Source organism: Taudactylus pleione, unplaced genomic scaffold (genome assembly GCF_031769625.1).
Source record: "Taudactylus pleione unplaced genomic scaffold, aTauple2 ptg000005l, whole genome shotgun sequence".
Lineage (NCBI taxonomy): Eukaryota > Metazoa > Chordata > Amphibia > Anura > Myobatrachidae > Taudactylus > Taudactylus pleione.
In genome coordinates this window covers 23606380-23622436 of record NW_028284408.1, presented here as the reverse complement: position 1 = coordinate 23622436, position 16057 = coordinate 23606380, and the positions used below count along the sequence as shown (strand labels likewise).

Genomic DNA, 16057 nt, shown 5'->3' with positions numbered 1-16057 from the left:
GTCATAGATGGTTGTGTTATGGGAGTGTTACGGGAGTGTCATAGATGGTTGTGTTATGGGAGTGTTATGGGAGTGTCATATATGGTTGTGTTATTGGAGTGTTATGGGAGTGTCATAGATGGTTGTGTTATTGGAGTGTTATGGGAGTGTCATAGATGGTTGTGTTATTGAAGAGTTATAGGAGTGTCATAGATGGTTGTGTTATGGGAGTGTCACGGGAATGTCATAGATGGTTGTGTAATGGGAGTGTTACAGGAGTGTCATAGATGGTTGTGTTATGGGAGTGTTACGGGAGTGTCATAGATGGTTGTGTTATGGGAGTGTTACGGGAGTGTCATAGATGGTTGTGTTATGGGAGTGTTACAGGAGTGTCATAGATGGTTGTGTTATTGAAGTGTTACGGGAGTGTCATAGATGGTTGTGTTATGGGAGTGTTACGGGAATGTCATAGATGGTTGTGTTATGGGAGTGTTACAGGAGTGTCATAGATGGTTGTGTTATGGGAGTGTTACGGGAGTGTCATAGATGGTTGTGTTATGGGAGTGTTATGGGAGTGTCATAGATGGTTGTATTATGGGAGTGTTATGGGAGTGTCATAGATGGTTGTGTTATTGAAGTGTAATGGGAGTGTCATAGATGGTTGTGTTATGGGAGTGTTACAGGAGTGTCATAGATGGTTGTGTTATTGGAGTGTTACGGGAGTGTCATAGATGGTTGTGTTATTGGAGTGTTACGGGAGTGTCATAGATGGTTGTGTTATGGGAGTGTTACGGGAGTGTCATAGATGGTTGTGTTATGGGAGTGTTACGGGAGTGTCATAGATGGTTGTGTTATGGGAGTGTTACGGGAGTGTCATAGATGGTTGTGTTATGGGAGTGTTACGGGAGTGTCATAGATGGTTGTGCTATTGGAGTGTTACGGGAGTGTCATAGATGGTTGTGTTATGGGAGTGTTACGGGAGTGTCATAGATGGTTGTGTTATTGGAGTGTTATGGGAGTGTCATAGATGGTTGTGTTATGGGAGTGTTACGGGAGTGTCATAGATGGTTGTGTTATGGGAGTGTTACGGGAGTGTCATAGATGGTTGTGTTATTGGAGTGTTATGGGAGTGTCATAGATGGTTGTGTTATGGGAGTGATACGGGAATGTCATAGATGGTTGTGTTATGGGAGTGTTACGGGAGTGTCATAGATGGTTGTGTTATTGGAGTGTTATGGGAGTGTCATAGATGGTTGTGTTATGGGAGTGATACGGGAATGTCATAGATGGAAATAGGGAAATGCAAGCGCTTAAAGAGCACACTGCTATTTAAAACATATACCTGCAGCGGTAAGTAAGAAAAAGGGGAAAATTGCAACCCCACACAGAACTTATAGAAGGAAATACCACGCTGGTAAACATATGTATAAATGTAAAAATGTAATAATCAAGAAACAAAATAAAATAACATATAATGGCTGTGAGAAAATGAAGAGACAATTGAATCATACAAAAGGAAAAAGATAAAAAGCATATACAAAATCAATGAAGGATCAAATAAATAATGGAGTGAAAATGCTGAATAGCTGAATAAATAAAATTGTGTTGTATCCGGGAAAATAAGGCAGTCTGTAACTCGGCATAAATTGAAGAAGGTACCTTATAAATAGCAACAATGTGTTCACCGTACTAGTATAATTGTATCCGTCTGAGGTATCCAAATATGTGAGTAACGTGAGGCTGGTATAGAAAGTGACACAACAACCGTGTCTAGATGTAGCTGTAGATCGCCTTGTCGCCCGCCACGGTATATGGTAGAATAGACTGGTGATTACTAACCAGCGTGGAAGCCTCAGGCTTCTCCGGATACTCCAGGTGTGGTAGCTCCCTATCCGGCTTGGATGGATGGAAAGCCAGTCAAATAAAGAGAGCTGGGGAGGAGGCTGGAAGATTCCAGACAGGCAGAGACTGAAAAGTGGGCGTCTTTATACTGGCATGCGTTCACTCTGCCATCGCTCTCTAAAACATAGAGGGCGTCCTTACACCAGACAGTACGATCGCGGAATTTGCATACCCGGCATTTCTAAATATTGACAGATAGATAGATAGATAGATAGATAGATAGATAGATAGATAGATAGATAGATAGATAGACATACAATGTAGACAGAATAAATGCAGACATGAAAACAAAGGGTATGGAGAGCAGTACTCATGAGAAAGCTTCTATTCTAATTGGAAAAGGACACTATTAAAACAAGAGGAGTGAGTGAGATTCCGAGTGAATATTCTGACAGTTTATGAGGGCAGTGAGCAGTTCTACGGGTGGCCAAGCAGGGCTATCGCCGGAGGGCGCGGCCTCAGTCACTCTCCCAGTGCCGTCTAATCTGACGGTACACGTCTGCTATTGCCTACCGCTATATATAAATTGATAAATTGCAGTGGCCGTGGCACCATACCACTGGGAGTCCCAGTCTCCCAGAATGCCAGGCGCAACGATACTGTTGTGCATGGCATTCTGGGAGCGGCTGCTGAAGAGAGAAGACCGGAGGAGCAGCAGCAAGAAGGAGGGAACCACCTGCACAAGGTAAGACTTAAGCAAATGACTCAACCCCCCCCCCGGCAAACGTCTCCCACCCAGGAAAAATGGCCACTCCCAGAGCCGGCCCTAGGCATAGGCACAATAAGCAAATGCCTAGGGGCGACTGGAATGCCTAGGGGTCATGTTGTCCTACCCTCCAACATGACCCGTTCCATTAGGTACAAAATGCTCTGCTCCTGGACTTCCCACCTAATTAATGATTGCAGTCACCTGTGTTGAACTAGTTATTTCATGAGAAGAAGGGTGTTTCAGCACAGGTCGCTTCAATCATAAATTAAGAAGAAAGTCCAGAAGCAGAGCATTTTGTCAGGGCCGGTGCAAGGCTTCTAGGTACCCTAGGCAAATCTTCTTCCTGCGCCCCCCTCTCCCCTCTCCTGTTGCGGGCCTGGCCGTCGGGTAGTCTGAAGGCGGAGCGGCAGAGTGGGCCAGCCGGACCCAGCTGCCGCAGTTAATCTGTGTATTCTCCAGGGGGGTGGAAGGCTGGAAGCGAGTGACCATTAGAAAAGGCAGCACTGTGGCTGGAGGGCGGAGCCTGGAGCCTGGAGGCGGGCCTGGCCGGGGAGTGGGGAGACAGACATGATAGCTCACTGGTCGCAGCCAGCTTCACAAGTGCTGCGGCCGCCGGGCAGATACGATGGACACCTACAGGCTGTGACTGTGCCTGCCGCTGGAGTTGTCAAAACAGCGAGGTGGCCGCAGGTGGCTTTATCAGTGCCGCGGCCACCGCTTGTAATTTACATAAAGGCCCATTCGCATTTACTAACGGGCGGCGTCCCGCCCTCTACTTGCCGGTGCCCATAGGCAGCTGCCTTATGGTAGCGCTGGCCCTGCATTTTGTACCTAATGGAATGGGTCATGTTGGAGGGTCTGTGTTGTATGTATGTTTAGTGCCTTTTATATTATGCACCTGTATAACTGTGGAATAATAAAGTCCAATATACAGATGTGTCATCATACATTGTGGCTTCAGTCGTGCCAAACAGCACCTCTCGACGTGCCAGATTCTGGGCAACTTGTCCTTCTTTCTCGCTCAAAATGTGCATCTTGTTTGCATTAAAAAAAAAAAAACATGGAAGCAACAAAACCACTTTCCTAAGTTACACCTATCAATTTGATGTGCGAAATTTGTACAACTGTGTGCAAATAAATATAAATCTGTATAAAAAGTGCTATGCTATGATGCAGAAGCTGCATCTTTCATGCCAAAGTCCGTTGTGCTTCATCTGCGACTTTGTACATGTTTAAGACTAATTCCTGTGCGGTTAAAGTTGCAGCCCAGCATATGTAGAACACTTCGAATGTTTCATTGCGTCTGTGCTGTGAACAAGATGAAAAATTTAAATAAAAAGATGATGCACTACACCTCTCAGAGCAACCCATTCACACCAGGTGTCTTGCGCCGTATGGCGTATAGACGCTAGGGTGTATATTTACAAAATTTAAATTTTGGTCGGGGTGCGGGGGATAGCCCCGCGCTTCAGCCCTGGCCCAGGGCTACTTGGAGAGGGGGGACCCCAGTATTAGGGGGGGTCCCCACTTCCCCAGGAATTCCCAGCTAGGCTGACATGTGTGGGGTGAGTAATGTTTTGGCCAGGGGACCCCGTCAAGTGTGTCCCCCGGCGTGGCATTACACCGTCGCTAGTAAGAGCCCGGTGCTGGTTCTTGAAAACATGGGGAACCCCTACTTCTTCTGCTAAAACCACCAGTTGGAAGCAGTTGTATTATTTTGGGGATTTTGGGTCGATTTAACATTGGATCTTATAGGTGATTTTATGTTCGACTTTGAAATGGACATCCAAAACCAAACAAAAAAATCACTAGTTAAAATCAAAACATTGATTTGATTTTGAAATAGAACTCAAAATCAAATTTTAGTAAATGTGGGATTTTGATAGTGAAATCAAATTCGGTTTGATACGATTTCGAGTTAAATCGAACATAAAATTGAATACAAAATTGAGCATTTCTAAATATACTCTTAGGTGTACGAGGACCAGGAACGTGCATTCAGGGGAGACAGGGCCTCCCCTGTCATAATGAGTGAAATAATACAAAGAACATATTAATAAAACAGATTCTGTGTCATAAATATCTGCTTTGCATTATTCTCTCTTTGTAGACTAGAGTCTACAGTTAATATCAGTCAGAAGGCAGCTAGAGTACTGCCTGCCACTGTAAATAGAAAAGCAGGGGGCTGGGCCATACCAATGGGCTGTAAAAGCCCATTGAAAAAAATAGATGAAAGCGGCACTTATAGAAATGCCTCATTGATACAGACATGCTTTCAGCCCACATGAAAGCACACCCGTCAGTCAGGCAGTTGTGATTGGACAGCGGATCCATCACTGGATCCACTGTCATCACTGGATGGGTAGAGGGCATATGCAGCAGAGGTGCGTGCGTCAGTGACAGCAAGACCAGGTGGAGGTACCTGGCATGGCAGCAGGCCAGGATCCGAGAGGATCCAGTTCCTGCCAGCCATTCTGCAGAGTTCGGCAGCGTTGACAATTTCAAAAATGGCACCTCAGCGTAATTTTTGAAATTCAAGATGTCATCGCCCCGCCCCTTCTAGCTGGCTTATATAAGCCAGCGCGAGGCAGCAGCTAGCAGTCCGCCGTCGGGGAAGGGGTTTGCAAGAGCTCCTGAGGATAGAAGAAGCCCTGGGGCGGCCATGAAAAAGAGCTTAAAAGCTGCTGTCCCCCAGGTGAAGACGCCGGAAGCCCTGGGGAGGTGGCGCCATGAAAAAGAGTTTAAAAGCCGCCACCTCCCAGGTGAAGTCACAGTATAATGAACTTTTATTAAAAAATAAAGTGTTGTGTATTTATTTCAATGTTTTATTTACAGGCGGACTACAGGTGCCAGCGGGCCCTTAATTTCCGGGCATGTAGGCGCTTGTGATTCTCTAAGTGCCGGCATGCTGGAGTAGGCTTGCTGGGACCTGTAGGCCACCTGTAAAGAACAATATTATCATACCAGGGGTGCGGGCATAGCATTGGGCTTTCAGCCAGGTGCTGGTTATTACCCGGGAGGGGGGACCCAATTAAAATTTTCTGGGATCCCCACTTTCCGAGGAATTCCAGCCCTGGGCTGACTAGTTATGGGGTGGTTAATGTGATGGCAGGGGACACCACACTGAGTGCACCCCCTGCTATGACATTATCCCCATGGATGGTTCAGCCTAGTGCTGGTTACTGGTAAATAGGGGGAACCCTACGCTTTTTTTTTAAAGGGGGGTGGTGTTAATCAGCCAGTGCTTCACCAGACATTGACCTCACTGCACTACACTGATGAGGACACATCTGTATACTCAGCAGCGCTGGTTATTAATGTGTATAAGCAGAAAGGTGTGGTTATAACAATCCAGGGTTTGGTACACGGCCAGGCACCACAGAAACAGGCAATGGACAGATGAAAGCCTGGGTATAATAAAGTTCTAAGGCCTAGAGCCTGCCGTGAGGGTTTCACATATCGAAGTCTCAACATAACAGAAGGTTTAGTACACAGAGTTTATGCAAGGGGTAGGCAGAATGGATGGCCAAAACACTAAAGAGTAGTAGCTGTAGTCAGGGGCAGAGCTGTAGTCGATACACTAGAGTAACAGACAAGAGTGGGTAGACAGTGTCAAAGCTGGGATTGGTATACTGGAGAAGGAAATAAACATCGTGGTGTGCAGTAAAGTGCTAACAGTTGCACTAGCAATAACCTGGCATTGATTACTAAATTTGACCATGCTTTATAAGTTTATAGCATCAGAGGGCAGGAATCCGAGGGCATAAACTTCCCGGAAACATGCGCATCAGTAGTTTTTGCGCCAAAGTGGAACAAATAGACAAACACAAAGTTCTTAAAATATCAGTATAGCTATACACACACACACACACGCACACACACACAGCTTGGCCCTTTATTTAAAATACTAAGTACTACAGCTCCATCTAGTGGGCAGAAATGGCATAATCAGCAAGTCTAAAGGCATCAGAATTGCAATGTATCATTGTCGTGGTTACCTTTGTAGAAATATTCCCAGGAATTCATTGAGTAGGAAATTAAAATGTATATATCACTACCATCATCTGAAAAAAGTTCTCGTGATGTTCTCGTTATTAACATGTTTCTTGTTTTATAAGTATAATTGAATTGACATTATTATTATTATTATTATTATTATTATTATTATTATTATTATTATTAAACTGTTGGAGTAAATACAAAAAAACTGTAGCAGTAAATCTTAGAATTGATGTGCAGTACAACCATTACCAAAAGTTTTGAGAATGACACAAGTATTGGTTTACACAAAGGCCCTCATTCAGAGCTGTACGCTCTGAGCAGAGCGCACGCTCTGAATGAGGGCCGTCCTCCATAACTATGGAGCGTCCCCCTGGACGCTCGTATAGCTGTGGGTCAACACCCACAGCCTATACGAGCGTGCAGTTTGATGGCCGCGATGGTCTTGACCATCGCGACCATCGAAACTGCGAGCCGGAGCCTGCGGTTGAGGTTTTCAACCGCAAGGCCCGGAGTGATTTTGGCTCTATCAGAGCCAAAATCACTCCCACTGACATCACTAGTGATGTCAGTGGGCCGGCTTCTGACGGTAGGCGTTCCCTTGGGAACGCCCCCGTCAGGGAGGCACGCCCCCGGCACGCCCACCAAAGGGGGCGTGCTGTCAATCAACATCGACAGCACGCCCCCTTTGATCAGACACAACGAGCGAAGGACTTTCCTTCGCTCGTCGCGTCTGGCGCATGCGCACGACGGAGCTCCCGCCGTCGTGCGCATGCGCAGTGCACAACATCGACCCACTTGCGAGCGGACAGCCGCTTGCGAGTGGGTCTGAATCAGGGCCAAAGTTTGCTGCTTCAGTGTTTTTAGACCTTTTTGTCAGATGTTGCTATGGTATACTGAAGTAAAATTACAGCATTTCATAAGTGTCAAAGACTTTTATTGACAATTACATTAAGTTTATGCAGAGTGTCAATATTTGCAGTATTGACCCTTCTTATTCAAGACCTCTGCAATTCGCCCTGGCATGCTGTCAATCAACTTCTGGGCCACATACTGACTGATGGCCGCCCATTCTTGCCTAATCAATGCTTGGAGTTTATCAGAATTTGTGGGTTTTTGTTTGTCCACCCGCCTCTTGAGGATTGACCACAAGTTCTCAATGGGATTAAGGTCTGGGGAGTTTCCTGGCCATGGACCCAAAATTTCGATGTTTTGTTCCCCGAGCCACCTAGTTATCACTTTTGCCTTATGGCGAGGTGTTCCATCATGCTGGAAAAGGCATTGTTCCTCACCAAACTGTTCTTGGATGGTTGGGAGAAGTTGCTCTTGGAGGATGTTTTGGTACCATTGCTTTTCTTCTCCGGACAAGCGTTTTTGCAGATGCCCCAAACAATCTGAAAGGGGATTCCTCTGAGAAAATAGCTTTACCCCAGTCCTCAACAGTCCAATCTCTGTACCTTTTGCAGAATATCAGTCTGTCCCAGAGTTTTTCCTGGAGAGAAGTGGCTTCTTTTCTTCCCTTCTTGACACAGGGCCATCCTCCAAAAGTCTTCGTCCTGTGTCATGTCAACAATAAAGCATCCTGAGACCATTCATGTGTGGGTGGAGTTGCTTCTCAGCCAAGGGAGTGGGCTCACTCGCTATTTTTCATAATATGTAAGAGGTGAATCAAAACATGGGTCACCTCTAGGGAGCGCTTTAATGTAGACTTCAAGATCAATTTTATATATAATATCACAATTTATTAAGATCACATAAAAGCATGTAAAAAAGGGTCATATAAATCAGCAACTATAAAGCTGTATTATTGTATCCCACGCAATTAGTTACATTGTATCATCTGTTAATATTTTAAGAAAGTTCACTTCAATGAAATGCCTCCTTAGAATGATGTTATTTCCAAGTAGATTGATTGCCTCTGGTTGTTTAAACCAATAATGATATTGAAGAGTTATAATAATTCCTCCTGAAGATACAGGTTATACAGCAATACTCCACTCCAGTGGTAATTGATTTTATAAGCCACAGTCTGTTCGTAATCAATGGCAGCCAGTTAAAGGGTAATAAAGTAGCAATGGTGAATCCCAGTATAATTACCCAGCTCTTTCTCCACTCGAAAATCTGCAGGAGAGATGCCGGTCACATGTATGCTACGAGTATGACCAGTGCTGTTTCCGGGCCGGCATTTCCTGCAGATTTTCGAGTGGAGAAAGAGCTGGGTAATCATACCGGGACTAACCATTGCTACTTTATTACCCTTTAACTGGCTGCCCTTGATTATTAACAGACTGTGGCTTATAAAACCAATTACCACTGGAGTGGAGTTTTGCTATATAACCTGTATCTTCAGGAGGAACTATTATAACTTTCAAGATCATTATTGGTTTAAACAACCAGAGGCAATCAATCTACTTGGAAATAACATCATTCTAAGGAGGCATTTAATTGAAGTGAACTTTCTTTAAAATATTAACAGATGATACAAATGTAACTAATTGCGTGTGATACAATAATACAGCTTTATAGTTGTTAATTTATATGACACTTTTTTAAAATATTTTTTACGTGATCTTAATAAATTGTGATATTATATATAATATTGATCTTGAAGTGTACATTTAAGCGCTCCCTATAGGTGACCCATGTTTTGATTAATCTCTTACATATTATGCATAGTTTCATCAGTTCAATTAGAGGCTGACAAATGGGTAGCAGCTTTATTACATCTTCTTCATACAGATAATTGTTATCTTTATTATATTTAACGCCTGGGTGTGGTTGTTGTTACTCACAATTTTGCCTAAGAACAAAGCCATGTATAAAGAATGGTACCAAAACATCCTCCAAGAGCAACTTCTCCCAACCATCCAAGAACAGTATGTTGACGAACAATGCCTTTTCCAGCATGATGGAGCACCTCGCCATAAGGCAAAAGTAATAACTAAGTGGCTCGGGGAACAAAACATCAAAATTTTGAGACCATGGCCAGGAATCTCTCCAGACCTTAATCCCATTGAGAACTTGTGGTCAATCCTCAAGAGGTGGGTGAACAAACAAAAACCCACAAATTCTGACAAACTCCAAGCATTGATTAGGCAAGAATGGGCGGCCATCAGTCAGTATGTGGCCCAGAAGTTGATTGACAGCATTCCAGGACGATTTGCAGAGGTCTTGAAAAAGAAGGATCAACACAGCAAATATTGACTTTTTGAATAAACAATGTAATTGTCAATAAAAGCCTTTGACACTTATGAAATGCTGTAATTTTACTTCAGTATACCATAGCAACATCTGACAAAAAGGTCTAAAAACACTGAAGCAGCAAACTTTGTGATAACCAATACTTGCCTCATTCTCAAAACTTTTGGCCATGGCTGTATAATATATTTATATGCCTCACATGTGGCCACATGGGGGCGATCATCAGTCACAGATCACCATTGTGGAGAACCATTGATCAAAAATTTGTCAAATAAATCTCAATTTGTATACACTAACAGCATTATGAAATCACAGCAACAGTGAAAAGTGTATTTGCTATCCAAACAGTAGGCTTATCTAGAAATGGCTGGTTGCAGGCAGGCACAGTGCACACTTGCCAACTCTTCCTCATTGTGAGGGAGACTCCCTGAAATAGCAGCAATCTCCCTGACTCCCTTAAGAGCCTAGCAATCTCCCTTATTGCACCTTACTCCCATTATGTAGCTGTTATATACTTGAAAATATAGAGATATACACATTCAAATGGTATAATTAGTGCCATTTCCTTGCATTGGTTAGGCACAAAGGCCCTCATTCAGAGCCGCACGTTAACAACAGTACGCTCGTTGCGTTCCGATGTTGACTAACCGCGCATGCGTCGGTGTTACACTGCGCATGTGCGTACGGCAGATTGCGAGCTTTTTTTCTCTCGTTCCTAAAATAGCGTACAGGAAGTGACATGTCAAATGTGAATGACAGAACAGGGCGTTTTTGGGTGTTGACGGGGGTGGAGATGAAAAAACGCAGGCGTGGCGAGGCGTTTTTGGGGCGTACATACATTAGCAGATGCGAACGTCAAATGTGTTCGGACCGTCTCATACGTCACTGGAACATCCGCTTTCCCTTCAAAATGCTCGCACAGCTTAGGGTCAGGATTACTCGACCACATTGGCGATGGCCTTCTCCTCCGTCCCGGGACTCAACGATGGTGCTGCGATTAATCGCGGCTGGTCAGTAAAGTAATTAGTGTTGGATTGAAAACCGGCTTGGTATGTGTTTGGAAAGCAGTTTATTGGGATAGCACAAAAGCGTACGCAGGTGGCAATCAGAGCTGCTAATGTCATGATTACACAATCAATTAGCGTACATTTTTGGTGTTTTATTTTGGCCACAATTTGTTGGTTATGGCCTATTGTAACAATAATGTCATCATGTTTTAATTAGCTCCCCTTTTTTTTGGTTTACTGTGGAATTTGCATCGCTATGTGATTTTTTAAACTTTCCTTAAAGAGGCCTTTTTTTTATTTTAAGAGGGTCAGTTTTTGCCTTTAGGGCCAGGATTAAATGTAACCCATTTGTACAATAATGTCACAATACAATGTCAGTTTTTTGCTTTAAATTTATTGTTTAAACACAAACAAATTGGCCTAATATTTTGTTGCCTTTTTTTTGTGGCAAAGATATTTGTTAAAAAAAAAAAAAAAGCCATAACTGGTAACATAAACGTAAATACCAAAATTAAAAACATTTCACAAGAAAGGAGAGGGAAGTTTTGACCAGAAAGGAATATGAGCCAAGCACAGAAGGAGTGTGGGAAAAGTCGCCATTGCTGTCACCGTTTTCTCGCCCGTTTGGCTGGGTGAGGGTGGGCACCGGACCGGGTCCGGGATGCCATCGGGCTGGCCTGTCCAGAGGCAGATGTTGTGGCCTCTGGACTAGGCACAGGGCTAGGCACATTTGGAGGATTGGCTGATGTTGTGCCAGAGGTGGAGGATCCGGATGTTCCGGCAGGAAGGGAGGTCGGCTCCACCATGTGCTGGCGAACGAGCTGCTCCAGGGCATCGGCGATGCGGATGTTGGCCCTGGTATTTTCCGCCAGGGCCTGAGCAATGGTCACGTTGGCCGCAGCATTTTGCTCCAGGGCCTCAGCCACCCGTATCAGACTGGCGTCCATCCTCTGCAGAATCTCCGTATGGAAATCCGATTTAAAATTGAGTTCTGTGAGGAGGCCCACTGCCTGCGAGGGGGCACGCCCTGGACTGGCTTCTGCAGGGTCCTCAGCCGGATGTACTGGTTCCTCCCCTGCAGAGCCAGCAGAAATTCTGCGGCCAAGGCTCCCCTCTGGAGCAGACTCATCCGCCTCTGTCTCTGTTAGGAAAAATGCCAAAAGACTCACATTAGAATCTACATATTGGCACAATAGCATTTCAGAGTTGGTGACATCACAAGACTTACCTTGGCCAACATGAGGAGCCGCAAAGTCTGGCATGTCCGTATCCATGTTGGACACGCCAAACACCTCCACAGCCTGCACACACCCCTGTGCCAGCTCTTCTAAGTCTGTCAACTCCAATGACACAGGGGTGGGACCCCCACCTGTCCCCCTTGCATGCCTAGCCCTGTCGGCAAGTTTTTGCTTGAGACGATATTTGAAGTCTGCCCATCTGTGGAATGAAATTGGAACCATTATCCTTTTTTTTACAATGGGGTTTGTTTATAGGATGGGAAAGTGTTTACTTACCGCCGTTTGACATCCCGGGCTAGACGGACATAATCACCCACCCTATTGACAGCAACGGCGACCTCCTCCCACATTCTCCACTTCTGGCTTTGGCTCATATTCCTGGCTGCCTGGGGCAGGATGTCAACGCACTTCTGGATCAAAACCTCCATCTCCTTGCTTGTGAAATGTAGCTGCCTTTTTTTTTTGGCAGCTTTGGCGGGTTGACTGGGGCCAGCAGTCTCTTCCATGTCATCCTCCTCACCTATTTGGGTAAATATGCAGATTTAGCCACTTCACAACTTGCACAATATTATGTTTTAAAAGAATCATTGAGACAAAATGCATGAAGGCCTTACCGCCGGAATTTTGGCCATTGTTTCCCTGGTCTGAAGCCATGTCTCTGCTTCCAGAATGAAATCAACCAGAAATTAAATGTGATTTCGTGACGTATTTATACATGCGTCCTTAGTTTGCAGCCGCATCATTGATTGTGCGTCCCTATGATTCATCCTTAATTTGTGCGGGAAAATAAACACTATTTATGGCTTGGTGTGTGTGGAGTCGAGGTTGCGTTGTTGGATTGTCGGCGGTTAAGTTGGTTGGATTTGGTTGTTTGCAGTTGGAGGATTTGGCGGTGTTTGTATTTTTTTGGGTTTGCTACAGTTGTTTTGGTTTTACGTTCGCATTTTTTTGGTTTATTTTTTGCCATCGTTTCCTGATTTGGTAAGTTTTGTGCAGTCTAATTTGTGGCCAATTGGTGTCTACTTCTGGTTTTTTGTTTGATATTTTTTTTTTAACACTAATTTCATCTATTTTAGTTTGTTTTGGCTTTCGGACCCAAAGACCTTTTTGAGGGAAATCTTATATATTCGATTTTGGTAAGTCCATTATTTTTCTTGCATTTGGGAACTAATTAACGCATTTTTGACTGTTGGTGTAGTGACTTGCATTTGCGAACTAATTAACGCATTTTTGACTGTTGGTGTAGTGACTTGCATTTGCGAAATAATTAACGCATTTTTGACTGTTGGTGTAGTGACTTGCATTTGCGAACTAATTAACGCATTTTTGACTGTTGGTGTAGTGACTTGCATTTGCGAACTAATTAACGCATTTTTGACTGTTGGTGTAGTGACTTGCATTTGCGAAATAATTAACGCATTTTTGACTGTTGGTGTAGTGACTTGCATTTGCGAACTAATTAACGCATTTTTGACTGTTGGTGTAGTGACTTGCATTTGCGAATTAATTAACGCATTTTGGACTGTTGGTGTAGTGACTTGCATTTGCGAAATAATTAACGCATTTTTGACTGTTGGTGTAGTGACTTGCATTTGCGAACTAATTAACGCATTTTTGACTGTTGGTGTAGTGACTTGCATTTGCGAACTAATTAACGCATTTTTGACTGTTGGTGTAGTGACTTGCATTTGCGAAATAATTAACGCATTTTTCGAGGCTTATTCATCATGTAAACCAGTTTTGCTTTTCCCTTTTCCATTTTTGGGGTCCATTTGACCCCTATTTGACGTACGGTGTGCAATGTCGTTTTCATCGATGGCCAAATGTGTGTTTCGCCTATTTTATGTGTTGGCTTGCACCAATTTGACAAACATAAAATCACCCTCTAAATTTTTGATGTCTCATTTTTGGCTTTTTTACAGTTTATACGTATCATGACAATACCCCGGCATGTAAGCAGCTATGGATGGTATCATAAAGCTAAGTTGTTTTATGTTACTTTTGGGGTGGCTCAAAAGCCGAACATTGTAAACTTTGAATTTCAGGTAGATCTGGGGCGAATTGTTCTGGCCCTGCTCCCGGAAGACGACCAACCTCAAACTCGTCCCAGGCGTAGGCATCGTAGGCATGCAAGGCCCCAGATATTTTGAACACGTGTCACCCTTTTTGGAATGCCCGATGATGAGGTTTTAAGACGCTACCGTCTACCTCCCAAAATCATCATAGACACTCTCTCATTAATAGAAAGTGATCTTGAGCGGCAAATTGACAGTCCAACAGCAATACCACCACTGACGCAATTTATGGCGGTGTTACATTTCTGTGCCTCAGGATCGTTTCAAACAACGGTGGGAATAGTGGCGGGCATCTCCCAATCCTCCTTTTCCCGGATCCTGAGGGCAGTGATGGAGGCACTTTTCAAGCACCTCCATCATTTTATTAAAATGCCTTTGGATATGGGTGCCCTTAGTGTGGCCAAGGCCAATTTTTACCAAATAGCTGGCTTCCCACACATCATAGGGGTTGTGGATGGTACTCACATACCACTTCAGCCTCCAGCACGGCTGGAGGCAATATTTAGAAACCGTAAACACTATCACTCCCTGAATGTAATGGTGGTATGTGATGCCTCCCTCCAGATCCTGTCCCTGAATGCTAAATTACCAGGAAGTGCTCATGATTCCTTCGTCATCCGGCAATCAGGGATATGGCAGAAATTAACCAACCTACAAGCTGGTGATGCGTGGCTTCTGGGTAAGTGGAGACCTTTAGTACATAACAATGTTAAGCTTGATACACAGTGTTCCTGATGTTGTCTATTTTTTTTCACAGGAGACAGTGGATACCCTTGCATGTCCTGGCTGCTCACTCCTTATTTGGCTCCCACACCAGGGCCACAAAGTGCGTATAATTCCGCACTTACAGCCACCAGGCAAGTGGTGGAGCGCTGTATCGGCCTTTTAAAAGGCCGATTCAGATGCCTCCACCGCTCTGGTGGCGAGCTCATGTATGTGCCGGATATGGTGTCTAAAATTGTGGTCCTGTGTGGGATATTTCACAACATTGCCATAAGGAGTGGTGTCCCAATGCAGCCAGAGGATGCCTTACCTGAGGATGGCCCCCCCGAGGTTGGTCGGAGGTCAGTATGTGGGGGGGCCATACGCGATGATGTGGTGGCCAGATTTTTTAGGTAAGTTGGAACAAAACTACAGTGTTTATACCTAATGTGTTTGTGTTTGTTTGCGAACATCTAATTTTGTGTTTTTTTTCTCACCATCTTCTGTTTGTTCACATAATCTTTGGCACTCCAACGCTCACTACTTCCTGCTACCCTTACCAAACCTGGATCTGGTCCTTTTGGGCATATATTCTGGAACCCATATCGCAACGCCATGTTTGTGGAATCATGTTGGCATGGTCCTTCGTCAACCAGTTCTTGATTTTTTGTTTTTATTTAATTATTTCTTGGTATGTGTTGTATTTGAATTTATCACTGTGTTCTTTTTTTGGGAGTGACCACTTTGTTTTCTCTGTTATGTTGTGAATAAATGTTTGGAGAGTGAAATGGTCTTCCTTTTTTGGGACGTTAACAGCAAGTGTAACCAGGTTAACACAAGTTACATTTGACTAAGGGGTAATCCAGTACTGACGCCAATTGAGCTAAACTGAAATATGTTTTCAGCTTCCCAACCCACACCAAAAGGAAGCCTGGCCCAACCTTGGGATTTGTAAGATTGGCCTAAGCAGCTTGCGCACCAACTAGGAACCTGTAAAATGTAGAAATATGTAATTGACACTACACCCAAAAAGGGAAATGACATTGTTACTGTTATGTGTTTCTTGTGTCTGTTTGACATACAAAGACAAAACACAATCTAACTTTTAAAAAAGGGAAATCCTTGCAGGAACAGTCTACTTATGTCATGCTAAACTATCTTGGTTTTGGATTTAAAAAATGAGCCAGAACGTATATTTGTCTGAATAAATTTATTTTGAAAAGTTAACAAAAAAAAAAAAACTAC

The 16057-nt window shown here is 44.0% G+C and overlaps 1 protein-coding gene across 1 annotated transcript in view; it reads right to left on the bottom strand.

Annotated features, from left to right (window-relative positions):
• Positions 1-16057, bottom strand: part of CACNB3 (calcium voltage-gated channel auxiliary subunit beta 3) — a 448023-nt gene that overhangs the window by 394573 nt on the left and 37393 nt on the right. The gene's annotated exons all lie outside the window — the stretch shown is intronic.